Raw genomic sequence first — 21,466 nt, forward strand, 5'->3', positions numbered from 1 at the left:
AGTCCCTAATAACTATAATTTTAGATGGTCATCTTTTATCCTGATCTTGAGTCTTACATCTTATGTTTAATTTTTAAGCTTCATAATGAATATTAATGAACTAATTTACTTAAGGATTCACCTAGAGTCTAATCTTTATGTATGGCTTTTGTCACAGTGATCTCAAACACTTCTAGGAAGATTACCCACATAAACAGTGCCCCCAGCATTTATACTGGGAAATACTTGATTGCTTTCTGCTTATTGTTAATTCAGGAAACCCGTTCATTCTCAAAATATAAACTCTTGCGATTGAATCAAATGACTCAGCTCTCCCCCTCCAGCCATGCTGCCTGGCCTTTCCTCACAGCTCCAGACAGGTGTCCAGCTGTCCTGAGCACACCCCCACTCACCTGTCCTGTTGTACGAAACTAAACGTGTTCCCTTCTTTCCCAGAGTCTCCCGATTTACTCCCACCAGTTAGACCGTGCAAATATTCCTGTGTCCTTTGGGGATCCCAAAGCACCTACTGGACCCATGAACCAACCCTCCAAAACCACACATAATATGTGGTACATGTGTGCATATTTTTCTGGGGATCACACCCATAGCTTTCATTATATTCTCAAAGGGCCCATGACCCTCTCGTCCAAAAGGATGGAAATGGTCTGTCACTGTCATCGATACTGTCCTATGGTATACTTGAAACAGTAAAACAGCCTCCTGGCTGGTCCCCCTGCCTCCAGGGTCCTTCCACTCCATTCTGTGCACTGACACCACCTCACTGATCATCAGTGGAACACAAGGTTTACCTGCTTTAATTCTCTCCCATCACCCCAGTCCACAGGAGCCTGAGAGCGGTGCCACCACACCTGTTTTATTCCTAATTAATTGCTTTCCTACCTAGAACACCTCCCCTGACTCTCTCCGCACACCCATCCACACCCAACACTTCAAGGCCCAGCCAAAGGCACGTCCCAGCCTAAGACCAGCCTAGAGGTGGAGTTTGGTTTCAGATGACAGGATACCTGAGCGGGGATGTGGGCCTGGAGGTCTACAGAGCTGGAAAGGTCGGCATGGAGTTGAAAATCTTGAAAAAGGACGAGCTCTCCAAGGTTTCAGCCTTGACAATGAAAGAGGTCTCCAAGGTAACTAAAAGCAAAAACAGTCAAGTGTTTATTCTCAATTTCTACAGCACTTAGGTGCCCCGCCCAGGGCTCCACAAAGAGCCCACTTGAATACTTACCAAACAAATGTGGAATGTTACATTCAAAACGAAACATAATCTGATGGGGGAATGGGAGTTTCATAAGGTTAAAATTTGTCTGCAAATTATTTTGAACAAAGTAATTTGCAAAAATTAGGTGAATTATTTCCCTAGTCTTTGCCTCAAAAATTGTAATTTATAAAAGCACTGGAGTTGAAAGTGGTTTAAAGCGGCAAATGAAAAGCCAAATGACATCCTTAATAGGTGCATATTAAATATACATATTTCTATTAACATTTTTCATGGATGTGATAATAAAGTAAATCTACAGTGGAGAGAAAGAAAATACACTTTGCATTAATAATTTGTAAATCACTATCTCAGGGATTTGCTTAATTACTGTTACCTATGCAACTAACCTCGGGCATAATTATTTAGGAAAGAATTCATGTCTTCCTTGCAATACATTCTAAACCAATATTGTTGGTCTCTACGGAGAAACTGTGTCCGCAGTTAAGTTAGGTGTTTAATATCATGAGTCAATATTAATATTAAACTAGAGCTGAAGAGAGAACAAAAAACAGGGGCTGGTGCACAGCCACAGAACCACGCTACGGTCTGTTATTGATGCAGGCAGCTGTGAGTTGCCAAATTAGGTGTTACTGAAATGGAAGACCAAGCAGGAAGCTGGTGGCTCGGCAGGCGGGGCCCATCCCTCATAACGCGCTCACCAATGTAACATTCCCCCAGTGCTTCATCTTCATTTGCGGAGGATAATGGATAGGATCAGGGCTGTGAGAGTTTGGTCAGTTGCACAAGGCGCCAGCCTCTAGGCACAGACCTACCACGGAGCCTGGCTTCTTCTACCAGACCATCTACTCTCTACCAACTCAACAGCAGTTTATAAATTCCCCCCAGGGCTTCACAATGCCCTTTGGACCTCCACGCACAGGAGCCCTTTAAAGCCGTCATCCCCAAAGCTGGCTGCCCATAGCGTCCCACCAGTGTTCAGACCACACAGCCCAACTGTGCCCCAAATCTAGAGAATTTCCAAGTCAGAGCTCTCAGCAATAACTGCTCCTCTCATTGCACATGTGACGAAACAGAGGCCTGGAAGATCTAAGAACTGGGCCCGAACCCTGATCTTCCAGTCCGGAGGAGGTTCTGCTGTACCCCAGTTCTGCCAGCTGTTATGGCGTAGGGGATGCCAACCAAAGTAGAGCTGGCTTTTCAGAGGTGATATTGCAGTCCTTCAGGAATCCTGAGCACCTGGACCTTTGAGTGTTATTGGAAAAGCATTGTTCCAATTTACTGGAAATTTTCCTTTTGCAAATTGACCTCCTGCCCTTGCTAAACCATTCCCCTTCTTTTCCTCTGGAAACGGTCTACCTGGACAACCCCTGCCATTGTTACCCAGCTGTGGGCACAGGGATTCCTGTCTACTAGGCTCCCTTGTAAATGCAGTGAGCACTGGCAAAGAATGGGAGGAAAAGGCCAGAGCGTCAGAGGTTTTCTGATGCAGCTGTTCTAGAGCAAGACCCACGGTGCAGAAAACCAAACTCTGACAGCGGATGTTTGCAGCAAAATAAGGGTTTATTTGCAGGGTGCCAGGCAAGGGAGTGGAAGACCAGTCTCAGATCCACTCCATCTTGGTCTTTGAGTTAGGGCTGTTTTAAAGGGGAAGAACAAAGAAACTGGGATTAATCATCTTGTGACATTTCTGTGACATTTCTTAATTGTCGTTTCGCGAGTCAGGATGTCTCCGGTTTATGATTCTCTGGCCAGATGGTCCATGGCTCAGGGATCTGTGAGCTCATCTTGCTCTGAGTCTTTACGTTAACGATGATCTCCATAATAGCAATTTTGCTATATTAACAATGTTACCGAGAACAGCCATCTTTGTCATCTGACTCTGTTTGATTCCTGTTCAGTTAGCACAGGATTGAGGTCAGAGGAGACAAGAAAGGGATGGAGGTTTTGAATAGAGAGATTAATCATAAACTCCGTAAGGGAACTCCGTTTTAGGGGGACTGGGTTTCACAGTCAGTGGCCAAGTCCTTGACCTGAAAGCTGCCTCGGGTGCCCGTGCCTTCATGAAGGGCTTTGCCTGGCTCAGAAAAGCCTTGCAGCTGATAAGCTTTGTGAAGTCCCTGTCCTGCCTTGTTTCCACCAATTAAAGCATGCTCAGCCCTTTCCCCTTCCCTCACTGGTTTAGGCAGATGGCCCAGTCCGTCAGCAACCAAAGCAGAGACATGGTCTGAGCTGACTCATTGAAGAACAGTAATTCCTTCCAGAGAAGATTCGCCATTCGTTTAGACACTGGAGCAATTATTTGCTGGCGGACAGTTGTAATTACTTTTTACTGCAGGTAGGCAACTGTTCCAGAAGCCAAGCTAATAGAATTACTGGTTTCTGAATGGCTTTTGGAACAAGTAATTTTCAAAAAGTCAGCACAGCATGTTCAGTGAACTTTTCACCCAGGATAAATCCCTGCCTCTGCGGCTCCTCACTGCAGGCAAGATGTGGGTTCTTCGATGGGGCACTTTGGAACTGTAGCGGCATTTTTCTTCCAGGACCCTTCGTTTGAAAATGGGACTTGAGCGAATCGTGCTTGGAGATATTTCATGAGCTTGCACCAAATCATTCTTCTAATTTTTAATTACTCTGGGAGTTGGCATTAAATTGTATCAACCAACTAACCAACCTTTCTAGCAATAGCAGGGTAAATCACTTTCCCAGTCATGGTATCCCATGGTAACTTCTCCCTCCGTGCTACCCATTTCTGAAGAGAAGTTAAGGGAAAAATAAATCCAGAGGGCCTTTTAGTCAAGGTTCCTAACAAGATTACCAACTACTGTAGACTGTAGATAATGATTTTGCAACAAGGTTCTCTATTTGATAAGAAAATGCCCTTTTGAATGCTTGTCAACATTGGACCCTATCAGCTGATTTGACATTTAACAGATTTTAAAAAGCACATCCATGTTCTGTTGGGACAACAGTTCCTTTTACTGAGAAGTCGTTCGAGCTATTTTTTGCTGTTGTTGTTATGATTACTAAACATTCCCGCCTCCTGCTTTGCCATCCACTAATTAGCTGAGCTCTGGTTTTGAGTGGGCCATAACTGTTCTCTTCGTGTCCATGAGTTGGCTTGTCCTGTTACCTGTCCAGGAGAAGGAGCAAATGCAAAACTGTATGACTTGGGAGAAGACTGGGCCTAATTTAACTCTAGTATCATAAGAAGAGACAGATCTGCTTTTAAGCAGATTGAGAACACTGAGTTGTTGAGAATCAAGAGAGGATGAACTATATAGACTATTGATCCGGATACTATTTTCCAGCTTTAGTGAAAGATAATTGACATATAACATATATAAGTTTAAGTGTAAAATATGATAATTGGATAGACATTTATATTGAAAAATATTTACCACAATAAGGTTAGTTAAACACCTCATGTAATTACCATTTGTGTGTGTGTGTGTATGGTGAGAACATTTAAGACTTACCCTCTTAGTAACCTTCAAATATACAATACAGTATTGTAAACTATAATCACCATGCTGCACAACAGATCCCTAGAACTCATTCATGTTATGACTAGAAGTTTGTACACTTTGACCAATATTTCATCACCATCCAACACCCCAGTTCCTGGCAGCCACCAATCTACTGTTTCCATGGGTTTGGGTTTTCTAGATTCCATGTATAAGTGAGATCATATAGTATTTGTCTTTCTCTGTGGAGACTATTTTTTAGACTTTTTGACATATGGTCAATGCATAGAGACCTGTTAAGGGAATTTATTTCAAGCAATTTGTGTTATCAGTTTGGTTTATTGATATGCAAATTCATTAGAGTCTGGGATCCCCAGAGAAGGAACTGTAACCCCACAGCAAACTTCCTTTGCAGCCCTTAGAAATCAAAAAACCTTCATTCATTGTTAGGAAAGTTGAAAGTATGCTAGATAGCTGTCCTCAAAGCCTGAAAAATGCTTAGCTGAAAATCGTGAAGTAGGTTTAAGAAACTGTTTACTATTTAATACTACACAACACTTAGTATTACCACAACCTTTGCAAGTCATTCTGATGGGGGCACTAAAGTCACCCTCAACTGCAGGACCCCAGCTCTAAAACATCAGGAGGGTAGAGTCTGCAAATTGAGAGCTTATGAGTCAGAGCAAAAGTTTGGAATCAGACAGAACTGGGCTCAAATCCCACTCTACCACTTCCTACCCATGTCTTCCTACAATCCTGTCTGCCTTGCAAGGGTGGGTGTGATGAGATAATGCATGTGAAGCACTTAGTGCTGTGCCTGGCACACAGTAAATGCTCAACAAACTGTGATCAATACATTAATTATGCTGATGAATCATGCTTCCTTTAAAAGACATACACCATTAACATTTCAAAGGGTGTACCCTTTGCTAGCCAAACCTCCTTTATGGAAGATCTAACATTCTGGGTGTTGAGGAAGATTCTAAGGTACCCATGAGACCTATACTATCACAAAAGGTCAGTGTGGTCACTTATCACAAAGTGTGGTCAGTGGGCCACTGCCCCAGAATCACCAATAATGCATGTTTATAAAACTGGTTTCTGGGACCCCTAGAAGGCAGGCTGCATTGGTCAGGATTGGCCAGGCTATGCTGCAGTAAGAGACACACACTAGAAGCTCGGCGATTTCACCTTGAAAGGTTTATTTCTCACTCACGCAAAGTCCGCTGTGGCTCTGAGTGTCCTCCAGGGCATCTCATTTTCAGCAGGGGCTCAGGGACGCAGGCTGTTTCTCTCTGATGGCTCCACCGTGGAGATAAAGCCTCTTGCTGTTGATGTGCCAGGTGAAGAAGACCATCAAAGTGACTCCTGGCACATCTACTCACAGTCTGTTGGCCAGAACCTGTCACATGATACCATTCACTGCCAGGAGCTGGGAAAAAAGGTGAGGAGGGTGGATATTTGGAATGTCTCTCTCTGCCTCACTCACTGAATCATTCTCTGGGATTAGGATCTAGGACTCTACATTTTCAAACTCCCCAGATGATACAATTCAAAGTTAGCCATCACAGGGCTGTGATTATCTACTGCTGGCAATGCTCCTTTTTGGGATAAATAATTTGAAATAATGGAAATGAGAGAGTGGCTCTGTCAATATAATAATTAAAGTGAGAGTCTAAGAGTCTAAAACATTAGGTTCTTTTCTAGCTGTTAAGTGTAGCTCTTAGCTACAGATGCCTCTCAAATCTATTTCTGGTCCAGACTCTCCACTGCCTTCAGACTGATATATACTCAGCCAGGGTCTCACAAATCTCAAACTGTTTGTTCATCTCTACCAAACCTGTCCCCGTGTCCTGGGACAGTACCAATACCCACCCTCCCGGGCAACTTCCAAGGCTTTGTGACTTGGGAGTCTTCCTTGGCTTTTCCTTTCTTTTTAACCCCTCGAAGCCAGGCATCAAGACTGTGTTTCTGGACAGAGGAACCAAGATGGCGGAGTAGAAGGACGTGCTCTCACTCCCTCTTGTGAGAACACCGGAATCACAACTAGCTGCTGGACAATCATCGACAAGAGGATGCTGGAACTCACCAAAAAATATACCCCACATCCAAAGACAAGGGAGAAGCCACAATGAGACGGTAGGAGGGGCGCAATCAGAGTAAAATCAAATCCCAAAACTGGTGGGTGGGTGACTCACAGACTGGCGAACACTTATACCACAGAAGTCCACCCACTGGAGTGAAGGTTCTGAGTCCCACGTCAGGCTTCCCAACCTGGGGGTCCGGCAACGGGAGGAGGAATTCCTAGAGAATCAGACTTTGAAGCCTAGTGGGAATTGATTGCTGGACTTCGACAGGACTAGGGGAAACAGAGACCCCACTCTTGGAGGGCGCACACAAAATAATGTGCGCATCAGGACCCAGGGGAAGGAGCAGTGACCCTGGGGGAGACTGAACCAGACCTACCTGCTAGTGTTGGAGGGTCTCCTGCAGAGGCGGGGGGTGGCTCTGTTTCATCGAGGGGACAAGGACACTGGCAGCAGAAGTTCTGGGAAGTACTCCTTGGCCTGAGCCCTCCCAGAGTCTGTTATTAGCGCCACCAAAGAGCCCAGGTAGGCTCCAGTGTTGGGGTGCCTCAGGCAAAACAACCAACAGGGAGGAACCCAGCCCCACCCATCAACAGTCAGGTGGATTAAAGTTTTACTGAGCTCTGACCACCACAGCAACAGTCAGCTCTACCCACCACCAGAGCCTCCCATCAAGCCTCTTAGATAGCCTCAACCACCAGAGGGCAGACAGCAGAAGCAAGAAAAACTATAATCCTGCAGCCTGTGGAACAAAAACCACATTCACAGAAAGATAGACAAGATGAAAAGGCAGAGGGCTATATACCAGATGAAGGAACAAGATAAAACCCCAGAAAAACAACTACATGAAGTGGAGATAGGCAATCTTCCAGAAAAAGAATTCAGAATAATGATAGTGAAGATGATCCAGGACCTCGGAATAAGAATGGAGGCAAAGATCGAGAAGATGCAAGAAATGTTTAACAAAGAATTAGAAGAATTAAAGAACAAACAAACAGAGATGAACAATACAATAACTGAAATGAAAACTACACTAGAAGGAATCAATAGCACAATAACTGAGGCAGAAGAACGGATAAGTGACCTGGAAGACAGAATGGTGGAATTCACTGCTGCAGAACAGAATAAAGAAAAAAGAATGAAAAGAAATGAAGACAGCCTAAGAGACCTCTGGGACAACATTAAACGCAACAACATTCGCATTATAGGTGTCCCTGAAGGAGAAGAGAGAGAGAAAGGACCAGAGAAAATATTTGAAGAGATTATAGTCGAAAACTTCCTTAACATGGGAAAGGAAATAGCCACCCAAGTCCAGGAAGCGCAGCGAGTCCCATACAGGATAAACTCAAGGAGAAACACACTGAGAAACATAGTAATCAAATTGGCAAAAATTAAAGACAAAGAAAAATTATTGAAAGCAGCAAGGGAAAAACGAGAAATAACATACAAGGGAACTCCCATAAGGTTAACAGCTGATTTCTCAGCAGAAACTCTACAAGCCAGCAGGGAGTGGCATGATATACTTAAAGTGATGAAAGGGAAGAACCTACAACCAGGATTACTCTACCTGGCAAGGATCTCATTCAGATTTGATGGAGAAATCAAAAGCTTTACAGGCAAGCAAAAGCTAAGAGAATTCAGCACCACCAAACCAGCTCTACAACAAATGCTAAAGGAACTTCTCTAAGTGGGAAACACAAAAGAAGAAAAGGACCTACAAAAACAAACCCAAAACGATTAAGAAAATGGTAATAGGAACATACATATCGATAATTACCTTAAACGTGAATGGGTTAAATGCTCCAACCAAAAGACACAGGCTGGCTGAATGGATAGAAAAACAAGACCCATCTATATGCTGTCTACAAGAGACCCACTTCAGACTGAAAGTGAGGGGATGGAAAAAGATATACCATGCAAATGGAAATCAAAAGAAAGCTGGAGTAGCTATACTCATATCAGATAAAATAGACTTTAAAATAAAGAAGGTTACAAGAGACAAGGAAGGACACTACATAATGATCAAGGGATCAATCCAAGAAGAAGATATAACAATTATAAATATATATGCACCCAACATAGGAGCACCTCAATATATAAGGCAACTGCTAACAGCTATAAAAGAGGAAATCGACAGTAACACAATAATAGTGGGGGACTTTAACACCTCACTTACACCAATGGACAGATCATCCAAAATGAAAATAAATAAGGAAACAGAAGCTTTAAATGACACAATAGACCAGATAGATTTAATTGATATTTATAGGACATTCAATCCAAAAACAGCAGATTACACTTTCTTCTCAAGTGTGCACAGAACATTCTCCAGGATAGATCACATCTTGGGTCACAAATCAAGCCTCAGTAAATTTAAGAAAATTGAAATCATATCAAGCATCTTTTCTGACCACAATGTTATGAGATTAGAAATAAATTACAGGGAAAAAAACGTAAAAAACACAAACACATGGAGGCTAAACAATACATTACTAAATAACCAAGAGATCACTGAAGAAATCAAGGAGGAAATCAAAAAATACCTAGAGACAAATGACAATGAAAATACGACGATCCAAAACCTATGGGATGCAGCAAAAGCAGTTTGAAGAGGGAAGTTTATAGCTATACAAGCCTACCTAAAGAAACAAGAAAAATCTCAAGTAAACAATCTAACCTTACACCTAAAGGAACTAGAGAAAGAAGAACAAACAAAACCCAAAGTTAGCAGAAGGAAAGAAATCCTAAAGATCAGAGCAGAAATAAATGAAATAGAAACAAAGAAAACAATAGCAAAGATCAATAAAACTAAAAGCTGGTTCTTTGAGAAGATAAACAAAATTGATAAGCCATTAGCCAGACTCATCAAGAAAAAGAGGGAGAGGACTCAAATCAATAAAAGTAGAAATGAAAAAGGAGAAGTTACAACAGACACCGCAGAAATACAAAGCATCCTAAGAGACTACTACAAGCAACTCTATGCCAAGAAAATGGACAACCTGGAAGAAATGGACAAACTCTTAGAAAGGTATAACCTTCCAAGACTGAACCAGGAAAAAACAGAAAATATGAACAGACCAATCACAAGTAATGAAATTGAAACTGTGATTAAAAATCTTCCAACAAACAAAGGTCCAGGACCAGATGGCTTCACAGGTGAATGCTATCAAACATTTAGAGAAGAGCTAACACCCATCCTTCTCAAACTCTTCCAAAAAATTGCAGAGGAAGGAACACTCCCAAACTCATTCTATGAGGCCACCATCACCCTGATACCAAAACCAGACAAAGATACTACAAAAAAAGAAAATTACAGACCAATATCACTGATGAATATAGATGCAAAAATCCTCAACAAAATACTAGCAAACTGAATCCAACAACACATGAAAAGGATCATACACCACGATCAAGTGGGATTTATCCCAGGGATGCAAGGATTCTTCAATATACGCAAATCAATCAATGTGATACACCATATTAACAAATTGAAGAAGAAAAACCATATGATCATCTCAATAGATGCAGAAAAAGCTTTTGACAAAATTCAACACCCATTTATGATAAAAACTCTCCAGAAAGTGGGCATAGAGGGAACCTACCTCAACATAATAAAGGCCATATACGACAAACCCACGGCAAACATCATTCTCAATGGTGAAAAACTGGAAGCATTTCCTCTAAGATCAGGAACGAGACAAGGATGTCCACTCTCGCCACTATTACTCAACATTGTGTTGGAAGTCCTAGCCACGGCAATCAGAGAAGAAAAAGAAATAAAAGGAATACAAATTGGAAAAGAAGAAGTAAAACTGTCACTGTTTGCAGATGACATGATATTATACATAGGGAATCCTAAAGATGCCACCAGAAAACTACTAGAGCTAATCAATGAATTTGGTAAAGTTGCAGGATACAAAATTAATGCACAGAAATCTCTTGCATTCCTATACACTAATGATGAAAAATCTGAAAGAGAAATTATGGAAACACTCCCATTTACCATTGCAACAAAAAGAATAAAATACCTAGGAATAAACTTACCTAGGGAGACAAAAGACCTGTATGCAGAAAACTATAAGACACTGATGAAAGAAATTAAAGATGATACCAACAGATGGAGAGATATACCATGTTCGTGGATTGGAAGAATCAACATTGTGAAAATGACTATACTACCCAAAGCAATCTACAGATTCAATGCAATCCCTATCAAATTACCAATGGCATTTTTTATGGAACTAGAACAAATCACCTTAAAATTTGTATGGAGACACAAAAGACCCTGAATAGCCAAAGCAATATTGAGAAAGAAAAACGGAGCTGGAGGAATCAGACTCCCTGACTTCAGAATATACTATAAAGCTACAGTAATCAAGACAATATGGTACTGGCACAAAAACAGAAACATAGATCAATGGAACAAGATAGAAAGCCCAGAGATAAACCCACGCACCTATGGTCAACTAATCTATGACAAAGGAGGCAAAGATATACAATGGAGAAAAGACAGTCTCTTCAATAAGTGGTGCTGGGAAAACTGGACAGCTACATGTAAAAGAATGAAATTAGAATACTCCCTAACACCATACACAAAAATGAACTCAAAATGGACTCGAGACCTAAATGTAAGACCGGACACTATAAAACTCTTAGAGGAAAACATAGGAAGAACACTCTTTGACATAAATCACAGCAAGATCTTTTTTGATCCACCTCCTAGAGTAATGGAAATAAAAACAAAAATTAACAAATGGGACCTAATGAAACTTCAAAGCTTTTGCACAGCAAAGGAAACCATAAACAAGACGAAAAGACAATCCTCAGAATGGGAGAAAATATTTGCAAACGAATCAACAGACAAAGGATTAATCTCCAAAATATATAAACAGCTCATTCAGGTCAATATTAAAGAAACAAACAACCCAATCCAAAAATGGGCAGAAGACCTAAATAGACATTTCTCCAAAGAGGACATACAGATTGCCAAGAAGCATATGAAAAGATGCTCAACATCACTAATTATTAGAGAAATGCAAATCAAAACTACAATGAGGTATCACCTCACACCAGTTAGAATGGGCATCATCAGAAAATCTACAAACAACAAATGCTGGAGAGGGTGTGGAGAAAAGGGAACCCTCGTGCACTGTTGGTGGGAATGTAAATTGATACAGCCACTATGGAGAACAGTATGGACGTTCCTTAAAAAACTAAAAATAGATTTACTATATGATCCAGCAATCCCACTACTGAGCGTATACCCAGAGAAAACCATAATTCAAAAAGACACATGCACCACAATGTTCATTGCAGCACTATTTACAATAGCCAGGACATGGAAGCAACCTAAATGCCCATCAACAGACGAATGGTTAAAGAAGATGTGATACATATATACAATGGAATATTACTCAGCCATAAAAAGGAACGAAATTGAGTCATTTGTTGAGACGTGGATGGATCTAGAGACTGTCATACAGAGTGAAGTAAGTCAGAAAGAGAAAAACAAATATCGTATATTAACGCATGTATGTGGAACCTAGAAAAATGGTACAGATGAGCCGGTTTGCAGGGCAGAAGTTGAGACACAGATGTAGAGAATGGACATATGTACACCAAGGGGGGAAAACTGTGGTGGGGTGGGGATGGTGGTGTGCTGAATTGGACGATTGGGATTGACATGTATACACTGATTTGTATAAAATTGATGACTAATAAGAACCTGCAGTATAAACAAACAAACAAACAGAACAACTAATACTAAACTTTCATTGGGCTATCTGTATGGAAATATGTTAATATAATTGTTTCAGACATTACGTGAAATTTCTAAAAATCTTATATGTTCTGGTATAATGTTATAAGTCATAATTCTAGTTATTACTTTAAAATATATCTCAGAAAAAACTAAAAAAAAAAAAAAAAAAAAAGACTGTGTTTCTGTCTCACCACCACATATTGCGTCTGTTCCCATCTCTCTTCCTCCACTGCTGTTCCCTTAGTCCAGGGTCCCATCATCACTCACCTAGTCTCCCTGCCCTGGTCCAGCTTCTCTCTCCTCTTTCTCCCAAATTGCTGCCAGGGTGATGAACTCCCCTTCACGATAAGCATTTCCTCATTTTTTATGACCCAGCAAGACTCCTCTCCTCTCCTCAGCCTTTTCTGAGCTTACTCTTTTCCCCTTGACTGTTCCCCAGCATACTTCTCTCACACAACTACACAGTTTGCACTCATCTATATCTGCTACACTGCAAGCCCCCTGAGGACAGACAGCAAGTCTGCCTCTCTCAGGATTGGATCCTCATGGTCTGACACCACACTCGGCACATAGTAGGTATGAAGGGAGAGAGGAATGAGGGTGGGGAGCTGCATGCAGCCTGGCACCTGGTGGGTGCTATACAAAATTTGTTGAATAAAAAAGAGGACACCCAACAATCTTCCTCTGCTTAGTTATCTCGAATATCCATTAACGAGTTTCATCAAACCCAGAGTGATAAACTAATTAAAACTGACTATTCATCTATACGGAAATGGCACTTTTTCTTTAGAAGACTTGATGAGCAAAACCATCTTCACTGGAAACCATGTCCTGCAGCTATGATCAAAGATGAGAATAAGAGGTGGAGCGAGTCAGCATGTTCGGGGTGTCTGAGTTGTTTTGCAAGCAGAGCAGCATTTTAATTTGCAGAAAAACAATTTTGAGTAAAACCAAGTGAATTAAAAATAAATTGCATGAGTGAACTAATTCCCAGTTCAAGGAGGGCTAACAACTGAAAGTGATATCATTTTTCTTAATTCACAATAGAATCCATAAATATTTGGGGGAGTTAAAATAGTAGTGTTAATATTTGTTATATTCCTGAACATCTGCAACAGTATTTATCCACACGTAGTAAAAAATGAGCCAGAAATATACTCAGAATGTAATTCTAGGAGCATGTTTGTGGGCCATTTACATATTATACAATGTGTCTCATGTCTTAAATCATAATACAATTTTGTTACAAAAGTTTTCTTATCTCTAGGTCTGCTCTTTCATTTTTTTTTTTTTTAAGAAATTCACGTTCTTTTATTTATTTATTTATTTATTTATTTATTTATTTATGACTGTGTTGAGTCTTCGTTTCTGTGCGAGGGCTTTCTCTAGTTGCGGCAAGTGGGGACCACTCTTCATCGCGGTGCGCGGGCCTCTCACCATCGCGGCCTCTCTTGTTGCGGAGCACAGGCTCCAGACGCGCAGGCTCAGCAATTGTGGCTCACGGGCCCAGTTGCTCCGTGGCATGTGGGATCTTCCCAGACCAGGGCTCGAACCCGTGTCCCCTGCATTGGCAGGCAGATTCTCAACCACTGCACCACCAGGGAAGCCCCCTCTTTCATATTTTTAAGGCAAGACTTGGCACCTCTACTCACTAAAGATTTCCAAAACATGACCCTCAAATAGGAGACTCTACAAAAGAGGGTAATGTTCTAATATGTGGATATAAAGAGATGAAGAGAGATTAATGAATTAGAAATAGTACTTGTTAAATATGGAATTCTTCTTTTATTTTTTAATTAAAAAAAATTTTTTTAAAGATTTTTTTTTTGATGTGGACCATTTTTAAAGTCTTTATTGAATCTGTTACAATATTGCTTCTGTTTTATGTTTTGTTTTTTTGCCCATGAGGCATGTGGGATCTTACCTCCCTGAGCAGGGATTGAACCTGCACCCCCTGCCTTGGAAGGTAAAGTCTTAACCACTGGGCCACCAGGGAAGTCCCAACATGAAATTCTTTTAAAATAATTTTTAATAATATGTGAACTATTTGGAAACTAGAGACAATCAAAAATAATAAAACAAAAATCGGTCATAATTCCTCCCAAAGCAGATAGTTACTAAATTTTTTGATTTATCTGAAATTTCATATGATGTATGGTGTAGGGTAGAAATCAAACTTCATTTTTTTCTTGAATACAAGTTAGGCAGTTATCTCAACTTATATCATTGGGTAAAGCCTTAGAAGAAGTTAATTTCCACTTAAGCAAACCAAGATTGCACCTGTGTTGGCGGCTCTTCCTGAGATCCTCTGCTTTTGCCACAGTTCTGAACTTCCTTGGTTCTCTGACTGAAGGGAATATACCAGCAGCGGTGGCCACGCTGCCCACTCAGTCCCCAGCCTCCACAGCGTCTCCTCCTCTGAGAAGCCAGGAGGACCAGTCAAACCAGAACAGGGAGTTCCAGGGCGGCACCAGCTGAGGGAACAAGTGGAGGCAGAAAGGGTGCCACCGACATTTTCCAAAAGTCTGAATGCATACGCCCAGGATACCACCTCTTTGAATCTAACCTAAAGAAATACTTTCACACATGGACAAAAATGCAAAGGAAACACTGACCACTGACTGCAGCATTATCAGTTATAGCAAAAACATCAATAGGAAGTTGGTTACATAATGATACATCTGTATTATGGAATACTTCGCAGTGATTAAAAAGAATAAGGGGGAGGGAGAGAAGGGAAAGAGAACGACTGCAAAAACATATTAAATGAAAAACCAAGTCATAGAATAATATGTATGATTTGATCTTGCTAATGTAAACAGAACCCTCATAAACGTGTATATATGTACATATATAATATATATTATGTATAAAATGTAATATATACAAAATATGTATATATGTATTTATACATATATAAGGATATATAAAATAAATAAACATATATATACTATATATGTAATATATAGTATATACTTAGAGTATTTAGGTGTATGTAACGAGAAAAGATTTTGAAAAAATGCAAATCCCACTAAAGAAATCACAAATGGAATTGGCAGGGGGAGTGCTGGAAAAGAGCGATGGCAGAGACATTGTTTTACATTTTGCTCTAAGTACTTCTGTATTTTTAAAAAATCTTTCACAATGAGAAATGCAGGAAATGCTTATTCAATATTTTCAAAAGACAAAAATAAACATATAAGAAAGGAAATAAATTACAAAAAAAATAAAACAAAGACAGTGAAAAAAAAAAAAAAGAAAGGAAGACTTTCATGGAAACCCTAAGCCCATTTATGCCAGCATGAACCAGCGTGTTCCCGACTTGCCTGCCAGCGGGGTTCAGTCTTTATCAGCAGGTGCAGCTGAAGGCCAGCCCACCAATTCCTACCCATGACACGAAGCTTAATCTGGGAAATGCAGAATGGAATACAGGAGAACAGGAAACACAGAGGAGTCCCAGGAACGCTTATATTAAGGACCAGTTAAACCCAGAATTTTAAAAAGTAGAAGGAGCCAGAAATGATGAATACAACAAAAAGAATCATCACCCCCGCGGAGAGGACTAGGCCGATTTTGTTCTGGGCTGGACTTGATTAGACCATGGCATGAAAAAAAGAAATAATTTTTTTTTACTGTCTCAGAAGAAAAATACAGAAGGTGTGACTTGAAGTGACTGAAAATCACAAAGTTTTATTTTTTAAAGTGGAAATGATTATCTCTTTTGCCACCTGGTGTATCTTACCAAACTGATTTACTAAAGGCTTGACCTTTGGGTCTTCCTATATTTATAGCAGGTGCCAGATTAGATTCTATTAAACTGGAATAAAAAGCACCTGCCCCAGCCTGCCGCATCAGCCCAGTCCGAGGGCCGTCTGAGAGAGCAGGGGCGTGGGGAAGCCTCAGGGAGGGAAGACGGTGGGCTCCCCTACCTGTCAGGTGTCCTAAGGAGAGTACTCCAAGGGACCCTGCTCCTCAGAGGCTGATTTCTATTAATGAAGGAAATACTCCGGAGAAGGGAGGGGAGCATAGACGTAGTGGATTATGAGGAAAACACCACTGCCACCACCACCTTCTTTTATAGGTCTGGTCCCAGAAAATATCACCTTATTTCCCACTTCCCACCCTACCCTTGCCCAGGGGTGAGAAGGGGTGAGAAGAGGGAAAAAATGATTTGCTTTGATACTTGAAATGTATTAAAACCTGCAGACACTGACAGTCTGCTCCTCTTCTATGCAGCAGCGTGGGGCAGCGATGAACCTAAGGAGAGAGATCCCGACGGTTGAGAACACTCACAGGTTACGTGGTTCTGTGCAATTCCATACCCCTGCTGGTATCCCCCAAAGGACAAGATCCCAGAGTACCGTTAAGCGAGACAGTATCTCCTCTTTCATCTAAGGCCACTTTTTCTATTCTGTCCTCTCTTGCTGCATGCTTTCAATTACCCTTCTCTTGCTCAAATATTTAGTCTTTACCCCTCAACTGCAACTTTTCAGCATGCTGAAGGCCTTCCCATTTAAAGAAAAATAACCACACTCTCTTGTTATGGACTAAATTTTGTTCCCCCAAAATCCATTTGTTGAAGCCCTAACCCCCCCAATGTGATGGCATTTGGAGACAGAGCCTTTGGGAAGTGATTACATTTAGATGAGGTCATGAGGTTGCGGCCCTCATGATGGGATTATTGCCCTTATACTAAGAGAAACCAGAGAGCTTGCACGCTCTCTCTCATTCTCTCTCGCTTTCACTTCCCACCATGTGAGGACACAGCAAGGAGGCAACCACTACAAGCCAGGAAGAGAGTTCTCTCCAGAAACCAGCCATGCTGGAACCTTGATCTTAGACTTTCAGCCTTCACAACTGTGAGAAAATAAATGTTGTTTAAGCCACCCAGTCTATGGCACTTCATTACAGCAGCCCGAGCTAAGACGGTCCTACACTCTGCTTCCAGGAACTACTTCTTCCACCATTTCACAGCCAAATTTCTGGAAAGTGTCAGTGTTTATAAAGACTGTCTTCATTACCCTCCTCCCACTCATCACACCCCTCCAGTCTGGCTTCCTCCATTTCACTAGCCCAAAGAATCTTTCTGTTAAGTTACCAATCACTTCCATATTGCGACATCCAATGGACATTTTTCGCCTCTCTCAGCTGCATTTGACCACTCCCTCTTCCCCTGGCTTCCATGAAGCCACACTCTCCTAGTTTTCCTCTTCTGTCTCTGGCTGCTCTGCCTTCATCTCCTTTGTGGGCCTATTTTCTGCTATCGCCCTAGGCCCTCTTCTCTTCTCCCTGTAGACTCTCTCAACCAGGGTGCACACCTTCAATTATCACTTACACGCCAGTGATTCTAATTTTCGTCTTCAGCCGGGACCTTCCCTCTAAGCCCCAGATCTACAAATGCTGATCTGACGATTCTAAGAGGAGCACCACAGGACCAGCATGTCCAAAGTAAACTCACAAGTTTGCCCATATCCTGGTTCATTCATGCATTTAGACAAGTGAGTCAGAAATCTAGAAATGAATCATTCTTGACCATTCCCTCCTCCATCTTACATCCAATTTATCATCAAGGCTCACTTATTTTACCTTTATGTTCCTTCCTCTCTCACCTGCTCTATTGCAGTAGCCTCCTAACTGGTATACCTGCATCTATTCTTGCTGTCACCAACCCATGCTGCACACTGTAGCCAGGGTGATTTTTTTCTAAGTGCAAATCTGATCACGTCTTATTCCTGCTGAAATCCTCCAATAAAGTTTCATTGCTCTCACGTTATGACCAAAGTCCCTGACGTAGGCCTAACCACGCATCTTTACTTCCATTCCAGCTTCCTCTCACACCACACGGCCCCTCACTTGCTACTCCACAGAGGCCATGCTTCCTCTCACAAAGGACCATGGCGTGTACTGTTTCCCCTGCAGAGAACACTCTTCTACTCCTCTTCTTCTTGTCCTGTTACGGGTTGAATTGTGGCCCCCAAAAAGATATGTTGAAGCTCCAACCCCCAGTACCTCAGAAGGTGATCTTATTTGAAGACAGGGTCTTTACAGAGGTAATCAAATTAAACAAAATGAGGTCATTTGGGTGGGTCCTAATCTAATACGACTGATGTTCTTACTACAAAGGGGACATCTGGGCACAGAGACCAACATGTACAGAGGGAAGGAAATATAAAGACACAAAGGGAGAAGGCAGTCATATGCCTTGGGAGGTACATCTACAAGCCAAAGAACACCTGGGGCTGCCAGCACACACCAGAAGCTAGATAAGACAAGGAAGCATTCTCTCCTAGAACCATCAGAGAGAGCACGGCCCTGCTGACACCTTGATTGTGGACTTCTAGCCTCCAGAACCACAAAATAATACATTTCCGATGTTTTAAGCAATCCAATTTTTGGTACTTTATTATGGCAATCCTAGGAGACCAGTACATCCTATCAATCCTTCTGTCTCATTAACTCCCACTCAGTTCAATCAGACTTTCTCAGGGAATATGTCCTGGACCTCCTGGCTAGAGCCCCTATTATATATACACAGCACTCTGTTCTCCCTTTCATAGCACTTACCACAGTTATAACTTGACATGTATTTATATGATTATTTGACAGAATCTCTCATTAGACTGTAAAGTCCATTGCAGTAGGGACTGTGCCTTTCTTTAGTTTATTGTGGTACTCCCTGTGCCTAGCCTAGTACATCACACATACTGAAGCTCTATAAATATTTGTTGAAAAAAATGAATGAGAGAAAGAGATAAGAGGGGCATGCTGGAGATGGAACTAGAGGCTAAGACCTTAAAAGAAGACAGGCTGGGAGATAGTTTAACATGATATAATTTCCAGAAGGGCCCCCAAATACCTCTGCTGTCAGCTGATGCTACCATTCCATAGAAGAAGGTTTGAAATGCACATATCCCTGAGAGAGATAAGACATTAACCTAAATTTGCATTAGCATATTAATAACATCCTTCCCAGAAAGTAAGCTCGAGGAGAGGGTGTGTCATGGAGAACACTAAATCAAGACTCTGAATGTCTGAAGATGGAAGCTGCGACTTGATGATGGGAACCAGGGTGAATGGTGTAAAAAAATAACCTTTCTTATGTCACAGTTTTGTTAAGGGTCAGCTTACCATTGGTCAGAAACAAACTGCCAGATTACTACTTACCAAGGGTCAACAAGACCCCTTCCCAGAGAATTCTAACACAGCGCTTCACTGACACTTGGCAGCCAGGGAACCATTTCCTCTTCGACTAGATGATGCTGGGGGACAGTGAGAGGACGTGTAGCTGGTACCCACCCAAAAGGGAAGAATCATGCCCTTGAGTTCTGATCACAAGGTTCTTCTGCTGGAATTAAAATGGAAAAATCTTCACCATTGATCAACATCCAGATCCCACAAGGTACAGGCCACCACACACAGCCAGTTCACAAAGGACAGTCATCTTTTTGGGGAGATCAAACTTTAGAACCCAATAATGACAGGAAATGATCCTCACATTTTATTAAAAAGGATTTGCTGAAGATCAGCAGAAATAGAAGAGAAAGTTGAAATGGATAATTGCTTTTATAAAACGTTTTTAGAGCTACAGGAGTTCATTTTTCTTTTCTCTACTGTCAACATGCCTTCAATGGCAGCAAAAAGGGAAACAGATTTTTCTTCATTGCCCCAACTCAGGATATATTTCCAGAATAATGATTAAACACCCCCCAAAATGCTTCCCATTCATACTCTCTGAAATTGTTAACGTTAGTTATATAAAGGATTAGTCTAAAGTTTACTGAAATCTTATTAGACTTTTAGAGTTAAAAGGGATCTCTGAGTATATCTGATCCAAACTCCCTCCAGTGAAAAAATATATTCTACAAAATTTCCAACAGTAACCTCAACTTATGCTTGAGTTTTCCTAGGAACAATGATTTATTTTACTTCTTTTCTAGCCAAATTATTCCATTACTAAGCAATTCTACTTAAGCTTTTTTTTTATATATCTTATTACATGCAACTCTATAAAACCAGTTGGCTCCATTTAAATTTTACGCTGGTACCTTATTCTTCCAAAAGTAATTGCCTAAAAAATTACTTAATTGAATATTTAAGTGAAAGGCACAAAATTGGCAATGATTTTATTTTTGGACTTATGACCTCTGGAATATTCCTGTGGCAGGAGTCAAATTAAGCTAAATTTTGAAATTTAACACTTAAGTTTCAACATGTACATTACACATTTGCATTCTTTCCCCAAAACCAGCTTTAAGCATTAGAGTGTTTTCAATCTTTACCTTTTTTAGTGAAACTTGAACTTCACAAAACACTCATTTGTGAGGTATCTTTCCAACAGTGACTCATTTTTGTGAACAATTTCATTTCTATAAAATATATTGTTGGCACATGGTATAGTCATTTAATTTTATAATGACAGTATATTTTAAGAGTAAAAGCAAATATAGATGATTTAGAAATTCTGAAACATAAATTGAGCAACTGGAAGTAAAAACCAAAAGCTTTCTCAAATATGTTTTAAATAAACCATTAGAGTCAGACTAAAAAGAAAACTTTTAACTTTGAGCAGAATTTTAAAACATTTTAAATGTTCATAAAAATCTCAAAATATATAACCAAAATAAACAGAAAAATACAGAGGTCACAGGCTTCTGATTGGGCTCAGTGTGGAAATAACAATTTACACTGTTTCCTGAAAGTCATTAATAGGACTTAGTCAAAACAAGAGAGAAAATTCTAAAGAAAGGAGATCTGATAATTAAATCATGAGACGATTAGCAAAAGCATTTACCTTCCAAGAGGCAGCAGGAAGAAGGTAATCTCAGCCAACATCTCTATTCAGCAAAAAAGAGAGCCCCGAGAAACTGAAATGGTTTGGCTAGATCTCCCCTACTGTTCTCTGTAACTGATAGGGGCTGCTGCTGTTTGATTCAGT

General features: G+C 40.8%; 1 long non-coding RNA gene across 1 annotated transcript; it reads right to left on the bottom strand.

Moving 5' to 3' along the window:
• Nucleotides 1–1,012: 1,012 nt before the first annotated feature.
• LOC132359919 (uncharacterized) lies at nt 1,013–7,382 on the bottom strand. Its single transcript, XR_009500981.1, has 3 exons — nt 7,150–7,382; nt 5,900–6,115; nt 1,013–1,131 (listed from the first exon to the last, which is right to left on the bottom strand). It is a non-coding gene; the product is annotated as an uncharacterized LOC132359919 (long non-coding RNA).
• Between the last annotated feature and the right edge of the window lie 14,084 nt (nt 7,383–21,466).

This window comes from Balaenoptera ricei, chromosome 2 (genome assembly GCF_028023285.1).
Source record: "Balaenoptera ricei isolate mBalRic1 chromosome 2, mBalRic1.hap2, whole genome shotgun sequence".
Taxonomy (NCBI): domain Eukaryota; kingdom Metazoa; phylum Chordata; class Mammalia; order Artiodactyla; family Balaenopteridae; genus Balaenoptera; species Balaenoptera ricei.